Below are 19,283 nucleotides of genomic sequence, written 5' to 3'. Positions count from 1 at the left end.
CTGATCGCAGAATAATCTTTTCTTCCCACAGAGATGTCATTATGTCCAGAACATCTTTTCAGAATGAACTAGAAGGTGGGGAGCAGTGGTCCAGGCCACCTCTCCAGTCTCTCTAGGGCATGCTTTCTGTGCAATGGGCATCTTCCTACTGTGGGCTGGGCTAATAACTCCAAGCCCATCACCGAAGGGGACGAAAGCCAGCCATCCTTCACAGTGGGACTGGACATTGAATGAGGCAGGCCATGAAGGATCATCAGAAACAAGAGAAATACAGGTCCTGATTGCCTACCGTCCTGTTCAGGGGCGTGGCTCCGTCCTGGGAACGGCTGCCTTCCTCTGGGTTGACATCACCGTGGGAAGTCCTCCTAAGGATGGATAAGATATCGAAGGTTAGTAGAACAGACGATAAACATCAGAAATCTGGGACAGGCTTTGTGGTCAAGCACATATTCGTGTCCATGGTGCCCATTCCCTGAAGCTGGGATCTGGACCGGAAGGTCTCCAAGGGGGGACTGATGCAGGAAAAGAGGTTCACTGGGTGTGTTTCATCCTTGTTAAAGAAACGGAAACCCAGAAAACCTCTCTTCGGGGCACCACTGATCAACCCTGACAAGAACACCACTGATGTGACCTTCAGTTCTGGAAGTCCTGTCAGTATGGAGGGGACACCACGGGTTAGCGTCACAGGTAACACTGGTCATAAGCGGAAGGCACAGGCTTCGGGGTCAACCACTTATTTCCATCCGCTGGATGGGAGCGGACAGTAATGACCTTCCCTGCAGCTGGGATCTGGACCAGAAGGCCTCCAAGATGGGATTTGATACTGGAAAAGAGGTTAACCAGGTGTGTTTCATGCTCATGAAAGAAACAGAAACCCAGAAAACCTCTCTTCAGGTACCAGTGATTAACCCTGACAAGAACATCCCTGATGCTTCCCCCAGACCTGACATTCGGTCCTGGAAGTCCTGTCAACAGGGAGCTAGCTGGACACTGTGCGTGAGCCAGTCTGCTGGTGTAAGCCATTAGCCGGATGCATGCTGCCCGACAACCACCTACCCAAGCACCCAGTGGGGCAGACCCAGCGGCATCCTGACATCAGCGGACTGGCCAGAGGCTGGGGACACTACAGAGACGTGGCTCACAAGAGCTGTCACCTGGATGGTTAACCCCCAGGGCCACAGAGAGACACAGATGCCCCCGGCCAAGGCTGGCTCCCCGAAAGGTCTTCCCGAACCTCCCTGGACACGGAGGTGTGTGGGCCAAGTGACTCTGGTTATAAATCCAGTCCACACACTCCGGTCAGCGGGTCACTCGAGTACTTTGGGCTGGTGCAGACAGCATGCTCCTTTGCCTGCGTTTGGACAGCCCCGCATTTAGGAAGCCCTCCGAGGAAAGGCCTTCCCACAAGGGAAGTTTTGCCATTATCTTTCCCTCCGAGGAAAGGCCTTCCCACAAGTCCAAGTTTTGCCATTATCTGGCCCACCATGCGGCAGACGCCTTGCAGACGCTCTGTCTTCCAAGTCTAGCGGGGCCCGGCTGGCCCTGGTTTATGGTCTCTTTGCCCAGAGTCGGCACTTCTTCCGGAAGTTTCTCCCAGAGGAGATCAGATACTGAGGGTTAGTGGACCAGGTCACAAACGGCACAAATACAGCGTGTGCTCTCTGGTCAACCATCTCATGTACCCAGACACGTGTCGATGCCACTCTCCTCGTCTGCCAAGTTACCCCTGCCCTTGAAGCCGCCAAGCCAGAGTGGTTCGCTGAGAAAAAGCCTGCCACACAGGTTATCATCACACGCAAGACAAAGGGACGCATCACAAACCCCGCAGAGTTGCAGTGAGCGCAGACCTAGTGTCCCACCCCCCAAGGTTGATGTTAGCTCCAGGAAAGCTTGCAAGGCGGGATTAGATACTGCAAAGAGGTCGACCGTGTAATGTGCGCCATGAATAAAGCGAACGCGCCACGGACCACCTCTCTCCAAGTACCAAGCAGCAGCAGTACTGACACCAGGACAGTGGCTCTTCCTCAAAGCTGACAGCCCCTCCTGGAAGTCTTCCAAGGCGAGATGTGATATTGAGAAGAAGTAGACCATGTGTCCTACGTCATAAATAAAGCGTACACACCATGGTCAACCGCATCTTCAAATACCATGAAGTGACGCGGACCCTGCCTCTGTTCCCTTAATTTGGTATCGCCTCCAGAACCTTGGCCGTCAATGAGCGTCATGAATTATCACCCATCGGCGAACGTGGCAATGACCGCAGACCCGCGTCCCATGCCACTACCACCTCCAAGAAGCCCTGGAAGGCTGGGAATGGGCGCTGAGTATCGGCTGGGGGACCAAGCGGCCAATGTCGTCAATAAAGCACGTGGTCTACAGCCAACCACCCGGTGATTAGTGCTGGAGGTTGCCTACCACACAGGCCCTGCTCTCAGGTCGGCGTGGTCCCCAGGAAGGCCCTAAGGCCGACTGAGGCTGAGAAATCAGCGGGCCACGTTACATCAGTCATAAACAACGCGTAGGCTTTCTGGTCTACCAGCTCTCCACGCACTGTGGAATGGTGCTGAAGCCAGACCAGCGTGTCTCCCACGAAGTCGGCTTTGCCTCTGGGAAGCCCTCTGCGACTGAATTTGATATTGAGAAGACGTGGACCATATTACATACGACATAGAGCTAGCGCATGTTCTATGGTCAACCATCTTTTCAGGTACCGTGGAAAGGGCTGCTGTCAGAACCGGCGTCTCTTTCCTCTCGTTAGCACCACCTCCAGGAAGCCCTCCGAGGCTAGATGCAGTATTGAGAAGAAGCCACCATGCAATGTCTGCACAGATGCAGGAGACGCAGCACAGAGAGACCCCTCAAGGACCCGGAGTGGAGATGACGCCGGAACGAGCCCAATGCCCGATGCTTAGTTATCACCTACAGGAAGCCCCCCGAAGTGCATCTGCTGTTATGGAAAGGTGGACCAAGTGACATGCGTTGTAAGTAGGACATATGAAGCATGGTCAACTTCTACTAAGTACCCCAGAGCGGCGCGGGCGCCACCAGCGGCTCCTCGTCTCCAGAGCTGGGTGTGACCTCCCGGGAGACCTCCAAGGCTGAGCCAGATACTGAGAAGAAGTAGACCATGTTCCATACGCTGTTAATCAAATACATGCAGTGCGGTCGAACCCTTTCCAGGTACCGTGAGGTCGGCGCTGACATCAGAACCAGGGCTCCAACTCAACACCGAGGCTGGACGGCGGAGGGGGAAGAAGCGGGCCGTGGAACAGGCCTCGTCCGTAAGCGCACACGGCAGGGCCGATCGGATGTTCGTGGCGGAGCCGAGCTGAATCCAGAGCCAGGGCATCTTCCCTGAGACGACTACACTTGATATGGGAAAAAGACAGACTGTACACGCATCGTCAGTGACAAAAACGAGTCAGTGTGTCTTCAAGTACCTGGAGTCGCGTCGTCTCGGGAACGCCCATGCCTGCCTCTGCACAGGCGCTGGGTCTTGAAGCCATCTGAGGACAGCTTGGAGGACGACAAGAGGCAGAACGCATGCTCTCCTCCTTCACCGACATTTGAGGCACTGACCACCGTGTCTTCGAGTACTGTTTGGGGACGTGCCAACGTGGAAGCAGGGTGCCTTCCTAGAGGGCGTCATTGTCCTAGGGAAGCCCTCGGAGGCTGGTTCGACACTGAGGAGAAGACCGTGTTGCAAGCATTAACAGATTAAGTACACATCTAACAGTCTACCGTGCCGCCAAGCACCACGGAGCGGACAGTGTGCCGAGGGAGACCAGCGTCGCTTCTCTAACTTCAGGTTCTCTCCAGGCTGGTTTGGATGGCTGGGCTAGATACCAAGAAGCGGTTTACCGTCCCACATACATATTCAAAATGTATGTGGGACGGTAAACCATTTCTTCAAGTACCGCACGAGGGCAGTGATGACTGGAGGAAGGCTCACGTCCACAAGGTTGGCTCTGGGGACCTCTTCGGGGCTGCGGTTGGTGCCGAGAAGCGGCGGCTCGTGGCGTACACTAAACAAGAGTTGCGAGGTCAAGCATGTCATCGAACGCCAGAAAGCAGCACGGATCCCAGAAAGAATCAAGATCTCCTCCCCAGAGACGGCGAGATTTCCCGAGGCAGAACTTGGTATAAGAAGAGTGAAAGTATGTCATTTTGCATCATGCAGAAAAGAACATGCCACACAGAAAACCATGTCTTCGAGTGTCACGAAGAGGCCAGGCGCTGGGTCCAGTGACGCTCCCCGAAGACCACGTCGCTTCCAGGAGCCTCGAGGATGGATTTGATACTGAGGGTTAGTGGACCGTGTTACATACGTCACAGATAAAGCGTACGCTATACGGTCTACTATCTCTCCAAGTACCACACAGGGACGCCGAGGGCAGAGGTTGAGGGCGCGTCCAGAAAGCCTTCCGGAGCTGGGGGAGTCAGAGGGCAGGTCGGGCACAAGACATGCATCATGCGACAAGCACACACAGGCTAGGAGTCTTGTCTCCACTGTCAGGTGTTGGTGCGGACGCTGGAACTGGTGGCTGATCCCCAAAGCTGGCAACTCCTCTGGGAAGCCCTCCAAGGCGGCAAGTCCCACTGAGCAGAAGTGGACGATGTTACGGATTTCATGATTCCAGAAATGATTAAGTGCCTACCGTGTGCCAGGCACCGTGCTGGATCTGAGGGACTAGGGACGTGGGCACAGTGGGAGGGTGGCTGTGGCACGTGGCTAAAGGGACTGCGGGGGGAGGGGGGGCGAGCCGAACAACAACTCGAAGATGGCCTGTGTGCAACCAGAAAGAACACCTGTCTAGTTCTACTGAGCAGGCCGCGCAAGGAGATCAGGGCACATGAAGCCCAGGTTGTAAACCCAAGTCCTGGGCATTAAAATATATATAGAGTGAGAGAGAGACATATATACGCCACAAGCAAAAGACTAATGGCCATCTCTGCCTCCAAGTCAGGGGCATGTCCCAGAGGTCCTCTTAGGCCGACGGGATCGGAGCGGTAACCACCACGCCATCTTCATGAGCAAAGCAGGTGTTGTTCTGGTCGACTGACTCCCTAAGGCCAGAACCTCCGTTTCATCCCCCATCTTGGCCTCCAGAAAACCCTCTGAGGAGGAATTTAATCTCTCGATCAGAGGGGGGACATGAATACGAACACGGAAACGTCCACACAGGCCAATTATCTCTTCCATCCCACACAGCGAGCTGGAGGCTGGACTGGTGGGTCCCCCCGAAGGCAGTACTGGCTCCATGAAGCCCTCCCCAAGCTCGCCGGGCTTCCGGGGAGTGGGGGACCATGCCACACAGAAGCTTCCTCGCGCATGGGCCACCGGGCAAAGCATCTCTTCAAACACCACGGCTGAGGCTGGAAACAGCGTCTTTGCCCCCGAGTTGCATCACTGCCAGAACCCCCCCCCCCCCGGAGGGTGCCTTGAACAGGCCTTGTCGCACCGTTCGGACATCAAACACAGGCACCGGGAATTACCATGGAGCCGCGCAGGAGCTAAACCCAGTGTTCTCTTCCCTCACGTTGCCAACACCTCCGGGGTGCCCTTCGAGGACGGATTGGATACTGAGAGTTAGTGGACCATGTTACATAGGTCAAAAATCATAAAGCCTACGTTCCATAGTCTACCATCTCTTCAGGAACCATGGAGTGGTGCGGACCCCAGACCAGGGCTTGTCCCTGAAGTTGGTGTCACTTCCAGAAAGCTCTCTGAGGCCTGATTTGGCACTGGGAAGCAGACATGTGGTGAAGGTGAGGCCCCCCTCAAGTGTCAGGGAGCGTTGCCGATGGGGAAGAGGCATCTCTACCCTGAAGTAGCGTCTCTCCTGGGAAGGCTGTGCCAACTGGGAAAGACTGAGAAGAGGCCAACCGTGCGACGTTGGCCACGCTTTGGCCAGGACATGGTCAACTATCTCTGTATCGAGGAGAAGGGCACAGTTTTGCTCTGCACGGCAGAAGGGGAAGCTCTAAGGGCAGAGCTCGGACGTGAAAGGGGTCCCTGTCCCTTGGTAACAGCTTCCCCATGCTTCCCCAAGCTATGGCAGTCCTTGCCAGACACCACACTACCCTGGTATACTCAAGTGACAAGCCTGAGTGAGCAGTGGGCTGTTCTAGCTCCTTCTCAACATCTCCACCTCCCCGCAAGAGGCTTTCCTTGGGTCTCTCCAACCCCTCTCGTAGTCCAACTGTCAATACCACCACCCCGTAGAAATGGAATGCACAGCCATGACAGTTGGCCTCCAAGGACAGGGCAAGGGCAGGCTCCTGGGAGCAAGGTGGGAAGACACAGCTATCCTGTGAAGTCTTGGAACCCAGCACAGAGCACGTCATCCTCCTGCTCACAAAACAGCTGCTGAAGACCAAACTCCTTAGAACAGCTGTTAGCCTACATCTCCATCCTCCTCCTGCTCCATGAGTCCTGACAACGCCCCCAGCAGCTGAGCTTTGCCTCCCTGACCCTCCCCAGAAGCCTGCCTGGGCCTCTCCACCAGCCCAACCCCACCTCCCAGGCGGTCAGACACAGAAATAAGCTCAAGTTCATGAAACACCCATGAAATGCTGGAGCTGTGAAGAAAACAGGGTCTCTGCCCTCCTGCAGCCTCTAGCTTAACAGGGGAGACCCACACTGACATAATGATTGTAGAGCATTGATTTCAAAGTTAAAAGAGGCTGACGTGTTGTGAAGGAGCAGAGAATGTTTAGTAAGACCTGACAGTTGGGGGGAGCTTCTCCAGAAGAAGCCGACAGTATAAAAAATGAAGGATGAGGACAATAGCCAGGAAGAGAGGGGACAAGAGTGGACAATGCAGGGGGAGGAGTGGAAGACCAGGCGGACACGGAGCAGCAGGATGGCCCATGGACCAGAGAGGTGAAGCATGGTCTGGAGGGAGCCTGGGAACCAAGAAAGCAGATATCTGAACGGGGTATTGAGAGCCAGAAACATGCCAGAACTAAGGTGCCAGGTAGAGGCTAGATCATTCCAAGCCTTAGAGCAGAGGTTCAAGGTTCTAGATGTTATCCTCAAGCCACAGGAAGGCCCTTATTAGCTGATAAAGGACACGAGCTTCGTGTTTTTCTGAGATAGCTCCTGCTGATGTGAAAAGACAGTGCTTTGGGGGCAAGAGTGGGACAGGGAGAGAGTATAAGAGCTCAAAAAAAAAGAGCGAGGTAGCCCAGGCAGGGGAGGGGTCACGAAAATGGGGAAAGCAGGTGCGTTTGAGCAGTTAGGAAGAACATGAGAGATTTGGTGATACCCTGAATGCAGATAAGGAATGGTGAGCACTAGGAAAAGGTCAAGAATCCGTGCAGGTGTCTGGTATAGAAAATAGGAGAAGGGCCCCCCCACTCTGGGAGTTGGGGAGCCCTGGAGGAGAAGCAAGTGTCAGTGGGGGGAGAGGAGCTTGGTTTTGAGTTGCACCCACTGTGAAGCGCCAGCGAGAGGCCCTTGCGATCGGATGGAGGCCACTGGTCATCTTCATGAAAGTTCCTCCAGTGGAGCAGTAGGGTCGAAAGTCAAATAAAAGTGAAATGCAGAGAAAGCACCAAGAGGGTGGCAGCTAGAGGGAGAAGGTGGCTTCCTGGGAGCTTTCAGACTAAAGGCACCAGAGCATGCTAAGAGCCAATGGGAAGCCTCCAGGGGAGGGGAGAAGCCAGCCACAGCAGTAGAAGGCTCCAGAAGAACTGGGGGGGATGGAGCCCATGCGCAGGCGGTGGTGTGCCATGCACCAGGGGTGGGTGGCTTCCTCTGCTGGTCATCAGGGAAAGAGAAGCAAGGGGGCATGGCTAATGGGGGAAAGCTGGGGAAGTGCCTTTGGATGGCTTTTATTTTCTCTGTGTCCACGACTGAAGAGAGCGCCACTCGTGTCTCCTCTTGGAATGGGAACTCCTCTGGGCAGGAAGGGGTCACACTGGCCTCTGCTGTGAGGTCACACTGCCTCTCCAGTGGCCAGAACCAGACATTCTGTAGAACGAATAGTAAGAATATCAAGGAATGAAAGCACGGACGCCTCCACACAAGCCGCGATGAGCCCTGAAGATGTCTTCGCCTTCCTGGATCTCTAGAGAAGCAGGGAAGCTCACCCTCCCCACCCAGCACCCCAACGCACAGACACCAGCCTGGACGAGCGTCCCCTCAGCTCCGGCGGCTGACGGCCCTTCTCACTCTTCCAGACCCGTCACCGCCCCACTCACCCCATGCCCATTGGCTTGGCCACTCTCTCAGTGGCGCCTGGATCTTCCCCGTCCTGTGCGCCTGCCCCGTTCTCCCTCCCAGACTCACTCATGCCCTCGTCTGCTGCTCAGCAGCTCCCCCTTGCACTGGCCGGTCCACACACCCTCTCAGGGAGCTCAGCTACCAGCACACCCTTGCTAGCGCCCCCCTGTGGAGGCCGAGGCTGCCCTTTGTGTTTCTTCCTCTCCAGACCTCACAGGCTCGAGGGGAGAGGGATGGACACTCGGCTCATATGTTGGTCAGAGATCAGGAAAGTGTACAGAACATCAGGACTTCAGGCTTGCAACACCCATAGTAAGGAGATTCAGCTCCCACACAAGTGGCCGGGCCCAGAGAAAACAAAGAGAGGCAGTTCTCTTCTCCCAAAGACTGGGGGGGCAACAGGTGACAGCAATGAGCCCCCCCTGCCCAGACCTCATCATCCAGAAACTCATAAACAGGAAGAATGGGAGAAAACAGATACACACTCATCTTAATAATGACACAAAGAGAATACGATTTCATTTTTTTTAAACCATAGACAAATACAGATATAAGTGTGGTTTAAAAAAAAAAAAAAAAAAGGTCCCTGAAATGTAAACACTAAGACACTTAGAGACTGGTTGTAGGCTCTCTGAATTACCAGAGAAAATGCTTAAAAAGAAAAATGTGATCTTTATGATAAAATATCAGGGAAGAAAGGATGAAACAGTTAAAGCAAGCGTTAGTACAATTGTTTTAAGTCCAAACAAGACAATCAACACACACAAATGTCAATGGGTTACGCACCCTTAAAAAGGCAAGTTTTCAAGTCAACGCAAAAGCCTCAAAGCCCAAGTATCTGTCGTTTATTTGAGGCACGATTTAAATAATTAACTCAAAAGAAAGAATCCAGTCCAAGGAAGGGGCACAGAAAAATAGGAAGGCCTCCATTTTCATGCTATTGGCTTTCAGGCAACCCACAGTATCATGCATCAACATCTCAAAAACCACAAAATTAATCCAACAGCTGACTGCCAGCAATCACCTCCCTATCAACGGCACCCCTAGGTTTGCATATACAGCAATTTGCTCAATTTGTGCAGTTGCCTCACTATCTTCCTTGCAGAGGCTTCCAAAGGGTATTCCAAGGGGCACCTGGGGTCCCCTATGCCTCTACTGGGAGGATGCCCACAGCCTTAGTTCACACCCAGCTCCAAATAAGGCTCTGCTGATTTGATCTATTTTACTTATTGGGCTTCTGGGTAATATTTGGCCTGAATAAAGAGGTTGGCTGTATTTGAGAATCAGTATTTAATTACAGTTTGCTCTTATTGTTTTGTAAAAATAAGTGAAAAATGGAAAAATAAAATTGCCAATACCAGTGGTTAAGAGCATAGATCTCATATATACTTAAGAAATTAAGACGGAGATGGAAATCGTCAGGCAGACCAATGTGACCAATCTCTAGCCTCCATAATTAAATTTAAGGCAGTCAACTATTTGTTTGAAAAGAGCAAAATTAAAGAACATCCATGGAATGCTAAGAATTGCCTAAAAATGTGCACAATGTTGAGCTCTCCAGGAGCAGAACACTCGGGAACATGCAAGTCTGTGGTTGAATATTCAAACAACATTTGCCTTGATTACAGACTTTCAGAAACAATGACATGGGAGGTAAGGCTACCTAACTCAGGAACACAAAATAGAACAGAGGTGTCTCTGCAATTTCAAGTACCCGAGAGCAAAATCGTTAAACAGCTTGATAAAAACCACCTCTCAGAGGTAGAAGGTACAATCCACAACAATGATATGTAACATTCACAAACATTTACATTAGGAATAAAATGGAATCCAAAGGAAATGGGGAAACAGATAGAAACAGTTTCCAGGACCCGCTCAGGCCTTAAGTCATCAAATAGGCAAAAAAAAGTAAATGATGAACTGAATAAATTCAAAGGCGAGCAACATCATTAACAGAAAACGAGAAATAAAGAAAAGATGCCTACTTCATCAATATTAAGTTAGACTGTCCAAAAATCTCTGACTCATGTAACAAAACAAACAGATAAATGTTATAAACTCTTAGAATGAGGTTAAGTTACGTTTTAAGATTACTTCATTCTTTACAAAGAAAACCCAAAAGAATCGGCTGAAAACCAAGTAAAACAAATGTCTTTACATCAAAATCTATACCCTATAAATGAGGTATACACCTTACTTTTAAAGGCCCATGGAATGTTTACAGAATTGTTATAGAAAGCACAAAGGAGATATCCATAAATTCCCCAAAGTAGAATCTATATATCCACGTTCTCTAGCCACAATGAAATATAACCACAATTAAATAAAACAAGGTAAGCAACACACAACCCAAATCCATTCGAAATTAATTTTAAAATGAGCTCTACTTTTGTACATTAAATTCAGATAATCATTTCTTCTAATAAGAAGAAATGAAAAGCATAATTACAAATATTTTAAAATATTTTTAAACTACATATTAAAACGTATGCAGTCAACATTGCAAGCAGAGGCAAATTCATACCGTGAAATGTTTTCATAATGAAGAATAACATAAGGAATATAAGAACAGATCCACAAAATAAGCTTCAGAAAAAGCAGAAGGAAGAATCAATAAAGATAAGGGCAGATATCGTTGAATTTGCATGTGCACACACACACACACACAGTTAAATTGATAGATTATTCCAAAAATGGATTCTTTGAAAAACCTCTAATAGAGACACTCCCCCAGCTCATCTAATAAAAAAGAGATAAAGTACACGTACACAAAACTAAGAATCACAAAGGTGATACAATCATAGAAATAGATTGGAATGTTATAAAAATACTATTTGTAAGTCTATGCTAAGCAGTTTTTTAAAATCTCAGAAAAATCTATTATTTTCTAGGATTAATAATAGGTCTAAATAAAATCACTGAGCACTCACTATGTGCCAGGCAAGGTGCAAGGTACTTTATCTCTTTAATCCTCACAGTGGTACTCTTAGCTACAGGCTCTCATTTTAATCATTTAACAACTGAGGAAACTAAGAATTAGGAAGGAGACATAGTTTTCCCAAGGTCACACGGGAAATGACAGAGCAAGAATTTGAACCCAAGTTCTCTGATTCTAGTACCCACATATTTAAATGCTGGGCAACATTAGAAAAAGAAGCATATATTCTACAGATGCAAAAAATAGGAAGGATCCAATAAATACAGAAGAAACAGGAAAAGTTGTCAAAGAATTATCCCAGGAGAGTTATATGGGTGAGTTCTTTCAAGCTTTCACGGAATAGATCATTCAAATGACATATATATGGTACAGAATACAGAAAAAGATGGAACGTTCCCTAATTCGTTTTACAAAGCCAGCATAACTTTGATACCAAAGCCAACAAAAAATAAATTTGAAAAGTCCTAAGTGAAATCCTAACAAAATAAATCATGTGGTATATTAGAAGAACAATACTCCATAATCAGGTAGCATTTGATCCAAAAAATGTTTCAAATTTATGAAACATTATATAATTCATGCATCAACAGTCAACAACACAAATATCACTACATATTAATCAAAAAAGCATTTCATAAATTCTAAGTCCATTCCTGATTTTAAAGTCATATATGAACTAAAAATAAATACTTCATTAGCATTATGAAAAACATACCTAAGAAAAATTATTTGTTATCATACTTAACAGTGAACCAGAAACAAGATGAAGATTTCTATTTTCAACAATTTAATGTTTTGGAAGATCTAGCCAATGCTATAAGACAAGAAAAAGAAATAGAAGAGATAAAACATTGAAAAGAGGCTAAATCTGTATCATATAGAAGCAAATGACTTTCACCTAGAAATTCCAAAACATTCAACTAAAAACTCACAGGAAAATGAAAGAATTCAATGAGACAGCCAGTAACAATAAAAATGCAATCTCTTCCCTTCAGGCTACTAGTAACCAGTTAGAAAAATAAGAGAACAAATTCACAACAGAAACATGTCAGCAATATTTAATTCCTTGAAATAAACTTAATGATGAATTGTGAATTTGTCAAATTAGACATACTGTAAATATATATATAATATATATGACCATGAAAGATTATACAAAGCCCAAGTGCCAAAAAATATAAATTCTCTTTAAGTCATAATTTCATAAAATTCCACAAAAAATCTATAAAGAATGTCTTTAACTTCCTGATAGCACTAAAATTCATCTAGGAAAAAAAACAAGTGAGACTAATGAAGAAAATATTGAGATATGAGAATGAAAGACTGTTGCCACCAAATAATAACATATTATAACAATACTGTATTAAAACAAAGCAATACAAGTGTAAGAATAAACAGATTGATTGAATAATAGAAAGCCACAAGAAACGAAAACTATTAAAGTATCTAGCATCTGATACATACAGAAATAGAACATACAGTTATTTCTTACAATACATAATGATTAAGGATTCAAATATAAAAGATGAAATCAGAAAAGAAATAAAACTAGGAAAAATTGAAACTGCCTATATAAGCTCAGTGTGGGAAAGGCTTTTCTAAGAAAAAAAGAAAGTATAAGGAAAAATCAGTGATAGATTTTTAGAACATAAAAATGTTTTAAATAAAGAAAAATGAAAAACCCCATGCATAAAATGGAAAGGCAAGTGAAAATGGCAGGGGGTGATGGGAGTGGGGTGAACACTGATAACATGGGATAGAAAAAGTTACTGTTCTTTTTTTAAGAAGTCTTGTAAGACAAAAATAAAAGAGGAACATGCCAATAGAGAAGAATGGGTAAATGACTTTCAGTTCAATATGGTGAACTACATACAGATGCTCACCTGCCTTCCCCCTTAAAACTGTGCTAAAAGGAGGTGAAGTCATTTTCATTTTGAGATAGCTCACATGGACAAAGACAGGAAGGCAGGAATGGAAACTAATTCAGAATTGGGAAAACCAAATTTAAATTGGCTATGAGGAAGCCTGAAATAAAGCCTGGTGTGTCCCATGGACCCCACAGAAGTCTCAGAGATTGACAGCATCAGATGCCTCGATGGGGCAGGAAAATCCGAGCCTAAATAGGATGGAGTGACTGAGAGTCTGTTTAAGAAGAAGGTGGTCTCCAAATCCTCAACCCACTGTGCAGCGCTTTCCCTGATCCTGAGAGAAGACTGAAAATGCACAGCAAAAGTAATGCAGAGGTGACCAACACGGGAACAGCAAGCACTACTAAGAGTAAGAGTTCTAAATTAGAAAGAGGAAGAGTACAAAATTTACAAGCTGGAATGGAGGACACCCCCCACCCCACCCCGGGCACTGGTAGCCAGATATACTCCAGGCCACATATTAAAAAACCTTCTTTGGAGATCTGAGCAGTCCAAAAGAAAAAAGATTTTAAAACACTAAATACGGGGTCCACTAGCTAGCTCACTCTAGAGCCCTCAACTCACGAGTCCCAACTAGGTCACCAACTGGAATGCTGAGAGGTTCTAAACAGCTCATCTGTGTGTGTGTGTGTGTGTGTGTGTGTGTATCTATATCTATGCACGGACCTCTCCCACCAGAAAGTTGAGGAAAGCATGGAACGTGGAAGTCAGAGACACATACACTTAGAAGAAAAATTTTAAAAAAAGCTTGGAGACTCTGTAGGAAGAAGCAAATTTCAGAAAAACTATCATTAATGATATCAGGGGTATCAACTATTATCAGGAATATCAAAGCAATCACATCCATGAAACAAAATATTACAAAATAATACTTGGAGTATAATTTTAAAATGTTGCAAATAAGAGAGTGCAGAAGTGAGAATAGGTTAAAAAATAAAGACGGAAAAATCTCTTGGAAAGAAAACAAAGAATTGAGGGTTGAAAAGCAGAGGGACAAAAACATGGGAATGTTAAAGAACCAGTCAAAGAGATCCAACATACAAAAAACAGAAGTCCTAGAAAAACAGGCAGAAGGAAATTGAGGGATTGTTCAAAAAAAATGTCCCAGCAAGTTTCAGATCAAAAGAGCCTAGCAAAATGGATGAACCTAGATCCACATCAAGATGTATATGCATGAAATTTTACACACTAGAAGACAATAAGAAAAGCCTGCACATTCCAAAAAAGGAGGAAGAAGGGTCACATATAAGGGATGAGGAATCACAGAGTTTTCAGACTTCTCATCACCAGCACCGGAAGTTAGAAGACAATTATTTCTGCTTTCAAAATCTGAGGGGAAGAAAGATGACCAACCAGAATTCCTTACCTAGCCAAACTATCCATGTCATTGTGAAACAGACATTCTCCTTTTCAGATGTGAAAAGCCTTCAAAAATATACCTCCCTTGAACCCTTTCTGAGGTACCTGCTAGAGGACACACTCTAGCAAAATGGGGGAGTAATTAAAGAAAGATAATCCACAGTTTAGGAAATCAGGGATCCAACCAAGGAGAGATGATTAGGGGGCTCCCTGGTAAGGGAACAGGGCAGGAACCCCAAAGATCAAGCAATCTGGAGCAGAAGAGGCAAGAAGCCTCCAGGAATGAGATTTCTTTGAAAAGATAAAAGACACTTTAAAAATTGTTTAAATGTGTTTGAAAATATTAAGAGGCTTGAAATAAATCTCTGATAAGTTCCCTTAAAACTAACCAAAAGAAACAAACAGCCAGATATTTACTGATTCCAAAGAAAACAAAAAGTTTTGAAGGACAGGTAAATAACCATGAGGTTTCTGCTCAGCTGTCAAGCGTTGTTTCCATGGTTATAATAACATAAACACTGAATACGGACCAAACCAAAACTGTAAACCAAACATATGAAGAGGACGGGGCACCGAGGTATGCTCGTGGATGGTGAGGCCAAGGACGTTATGTTCTGGGGTTGAAAAATCAAGATAACATCCAAGCTTTAAAAAAAAAAAAAAAAAGGCAGAAAAATAAGAATGTTACTTAGGAAAATGGAGGTTAATGTCAAAAGAGTGAGTTTAAAAAGTCAAAAGCAGGAGCAGAGTAAGGGATAGGCTCGAGGGGACTGGTGCAGCAGCCACAGGCTTATGACTATTTGACTCTTAAAATGAAGCATATGCAAGTCTTCAACCAAAATAAAACTAAGGTTAAGATGTGAAATGCAAGGAACCTGAACTGGCCAGTCAGATATTAAGAACCATAAAGATATGGGGGGCAAATGCTGCAATCCCAGGTAATGAAAAAACTGAAAATGATGTGTGTCAACAAATTGGCAAAATGTTAAAAACTTGGTTAATTCCCTGCGAAACCGGCACTACTTCAACTAATTCTGAGATTGCAAGTTGGCACCAAGTGTAAGGAGTTACTTAAAGTTTTAAGTTGGCCATAAAAGGCTCACACCTCTGACTTACTCCACTTTGAGAGTGAACGTCAGGAAACAAATGGGATACACATGTGAGATGCCCGAAGACACTCAGCCCAACTTACGCCATCCTTACAAATTATCTAAATATATGACAGGCGAGAACCCTGTATTGAGTCAGTCAATACTCAATAACCAGTAAAACACCACAGCTAGGAAATTACCTACCAGCATGGGGAGATGTTCAGGATATAGGGTTAGGGGATAAGCTAGGACAATAATGAGCCCCATTAAAGATACATAACATACTTAACACACGTGTGTAAACACACATGTGCATGCCTCCCACACACGCACACACGCACACACACGTACGCACTTGTGCAATTTACAGCAGAAAACAAGAGAGGACAGCCATCAAAACACTTAGCAGTGTTCACCTGTGAGGGACCGGGATGAGGGTGATTCCTGGTTTTCATTTTATCCTTTGTAGGATCTCACACACGTATGTCATTTATAATGAGAAAAAATGCGACTTTGTGGAATTATTATATACAGTAAGTTTTCGTTATCCACTTAGTGTCTTTTATGGGGAAGTCGCACAGGGCCCCATTGCTGACTGTATTTTCCTTTATAATAATGAGTTAACAAGATGTAATTTTATGCATAATTTTTAAAAGAAGATTCATTTCTGCCAGGAGCATGAAGGTAAACCTGCTTGCCTGGAGTCCCAACTCCAGCTGCCAAAAAGGACCCTGGTGTCTAGTCGGCTGTGAAGTGAATATGTTCCCTACCTCTTGGATGGGACCAGGGAGAGCTCTCTGGGGTCAAGCCCCTACGGACTTCACCCCCGTGCCTGCCCCCTCCCTGGTGTGGCCATGGCCAACTTCTAAGTGGCTTACCTGGCCAACCTGCCCTCCACAAAGTGAAGCAGCTGCCAGAAAAGGCCAAGCCTCTCCCTGCCAATGCTCTGGGGGGCAGTGCCAGCATGCGGGACCATCAGAGGCCTCCACACACGCCCCAGGCCACTGGGGGTCACCTAGAGTCTTCCTGTTATCATCCACATCGTGTGCGGCCCCTCGTGATGGGTACATTCACCTTTCAGAGTGCAACCAGGGAACTCAGAACTCACCCAGTGAAGCGGGGGCTCCCCCCATCACAGGTGTCCTCAGGGAAACAGAGGCTCCGGCAACCACACCCCCGCGGCTCCTGCAGACCACCTTCCAAGACAAGAGGGCCAAGTCACAAGACCAGATCTGACCTGCAGGAGCGCATCCAACTCCAAGGAGATGGGGCGCCAGCCAACACTCTAGGGGGGGCTGCCTTGGGAACAGCGAGGCCAGCACCGGGGCTGGGGCGCTGGATTGGAGCTGGCTGCTGCCCTCCAGACCCTCCGAGTGACATGGGACATGACAGCCATGGAATCAAACATGGGAGTTCCACGAGGGGTGGATCCTGAACACCTCCGGCGGTGGGGGCGGGGGGGGTGCCCTCCCAGAGCGACAGAGCTGAAAGGAAGGGGGAACGGGTGTCCCAAGACACTCAGACCGGAGCAAGGTGGAGGAGGGGAGGGACGGGGGGCGCGGGCCGCGAGACTCATGCGCCTGGCCCCGCAGATGGGAGCCTTCGGTGCCCACCTGTGGCGTCATCCCTGCTGTGTTACTAGTACTGTCTGTCCTGTCTGTCCCCCGAGGGGTAAACTGATTACAGTCTTAATTGCAAGGCACCCATCACCCATGGCCCATGAATGGCTCTTTCATCATCTCTGCTCAGCTTGTGAAGGACGTGACGCCTGCCCGTAAGCCCCGCATAGCTCCGACCCCACGTGTACCCCCCTGTACGGGGTGGATGTTCCCAGAGCCCCGAGGTCCTGTGACCTCACAGGCTGAGCCCCGCCTCTGGCTATGCCCGGATCCTGGGTTCGGAGGTGTGCGTGGACGGTCTACTCCCTGGCTCGTTTTTATCTGGTTCCAGGCACCCCGTTCCTGGATGCTCTTCCTGCTGGGACAGAGAGGGGCTGGTCTCAGCCCTCCCCACTGGGGCTCTCCCCGAGGCTGTGGCAGGGAAGGCTCTGGGAGAGGAAGCAAGCAGTGGGGGGGGGGGGGGGAGCAGCCCCATCCCCACAGCCCCGGTGGGCCAGGCCAAGAGCGAGCTAGCTCCACAGCCCGTGCGTTTGGAAACATGCTGTTTGGGCCACGGGCAAGAGCAGCCGGGGAGTTTTCCAGATGCTTCCCTGCAGGATTTTGACAAAAAGCCCCCAAACCGGTACACTCTGCCGTGAAGGTTTGTTCCGCTCTTCCGTCCTGATGAGTGAGCCGTAAGCGTGGGACGCCATGTTCTTAGGACCTAAACCCCCGGCACAAAGAGGGACTGGTGTCCCATCAGGGTCATGGAGGGGACCACGGACACCCGGGCTCTGTGTTCAGGGCACCCCTCTCTCTACTCCACCCCTCTGTCCTGTGCATTCTGGGGAGGCAACTAATAGGGGGCTGCTGGGGCGTGGGGGACACAACCGGGCTCACTGCACTCATCTTAGCCTCAGTTTCCTTCTCTGCAACGGGGGTGAGGGGGTGGGGGGTGGGGGGGTGGGGGAGGCGGTGACATACCCTCTGCAGCGCCCGGGGCGTGAGTGAGGTCCAAGCCTAACAGCACCTACCCACAGGAGCCAGCTCGGGGCGGGGACCCCTGGGAGCTCCACCCGCCAGAGCTCCTCCCTCGCTCTTTCTCCAATACCTGCCCAGGGCTCCCAGCTTCCCCTTTCCTTTGTGCCCTGCTAAGGCCCAGAGAACGGCCGTCACGGCTGCGGGAGTCCCCGGCTTCCAGCCCCCTTGCCACTCTCCCTCCTCCCAGGAGAAACCTGAGCCTTCAACACAGCAGCGCAGACCCTGGGCCAGGAGGACGAGCCTGGGAGGAAGAGCCAGGAGACCCACAAAGCGAAGGGCTCAAACCAGAGGGTCCCCGGCCGCCCCGCCCTCTTCTGTGGCTGGAAGGGACCGCTTCCACTGTTGGTGACGTGTGGCCTTCCCCAGGCCGATGAGTGCCCACCAGCCGCACGAACAGCCAAGCCAAGGAAGGTGGGCCCGCGGCTAACCAGGGTGCTAATAAGCATTTGGACCCGTGACCTGCGGAGCAGTGGGATTTTTGGGGGCGGGGGGGGGGGCCGGGGCAGGAGGAGGATCAGCACAAAGGGTATGCGTAGGTCAGATGGGCAAGAACACGAGGGGCAGGGGCCCAGAGTTGCAGGGAAGCAGCAGGGGGACCCCAGGGACACAGGAGGTTGGACAAATGCCCCTGTAAAAAAGTCTGAACTCTGGCCTGGGGGTTCCCCCGAGAACCCCATGAAGGGGCCGTGAGGAAAGGAGAGCAGCGGTGCCCGGGGGCCGCGGAGGGAAGGGGACAGCTGAGGAGAGAGGCCACGGGAGGGACACATGGACCCAGGCCTGCCCCTGTTCTCTCTGGACCTTCACCAGCAGCCCCGGCCGGCAGGGGCCCCTGGTTCCTGCTGACCCCGGGAACATCTGCCCGGGACAGGGCCCGCCCCTGGCCCCTGCCAAGTGAGCAGGATGTCTAACATGTCGATCCGAGGGAAAAGAAAATACAGCAAACTGGCCCCCAAGTGACCAGTAAGGCTCACGGGCCTGGAGGACAGTGAGAGGGTGGGGGATAGGACCGGAGTCCGGGGGACAGCCGGCGTCTCCCCCACCCCACGCCACCGCCTGACAGGACAGGCAAAACAGCGATGGTGGAGACACTGGCCATCG

The sequence above is a fragment of the Mustela putorius genome, unplaced genomic scaffold (assembly GCF_011764305.1).
Source record: "Mustela putorius furo isolate JIRA1106 unplaced genomic scaffold, ASM1176430v1.1 tig00000129_pilon_pilon_pilon, whole genome shotgun sequence".
In the NCBI taxonomy this organism is placed as follows: domain Eukaryota; kingdom Metazoa; phylum Chordata; class Mammalia; order Carnivora; family Mustelidae; genus Mustela; species Mustela putorius.
Note: the sequence above shows the minus strand (reverse complement) of the source record.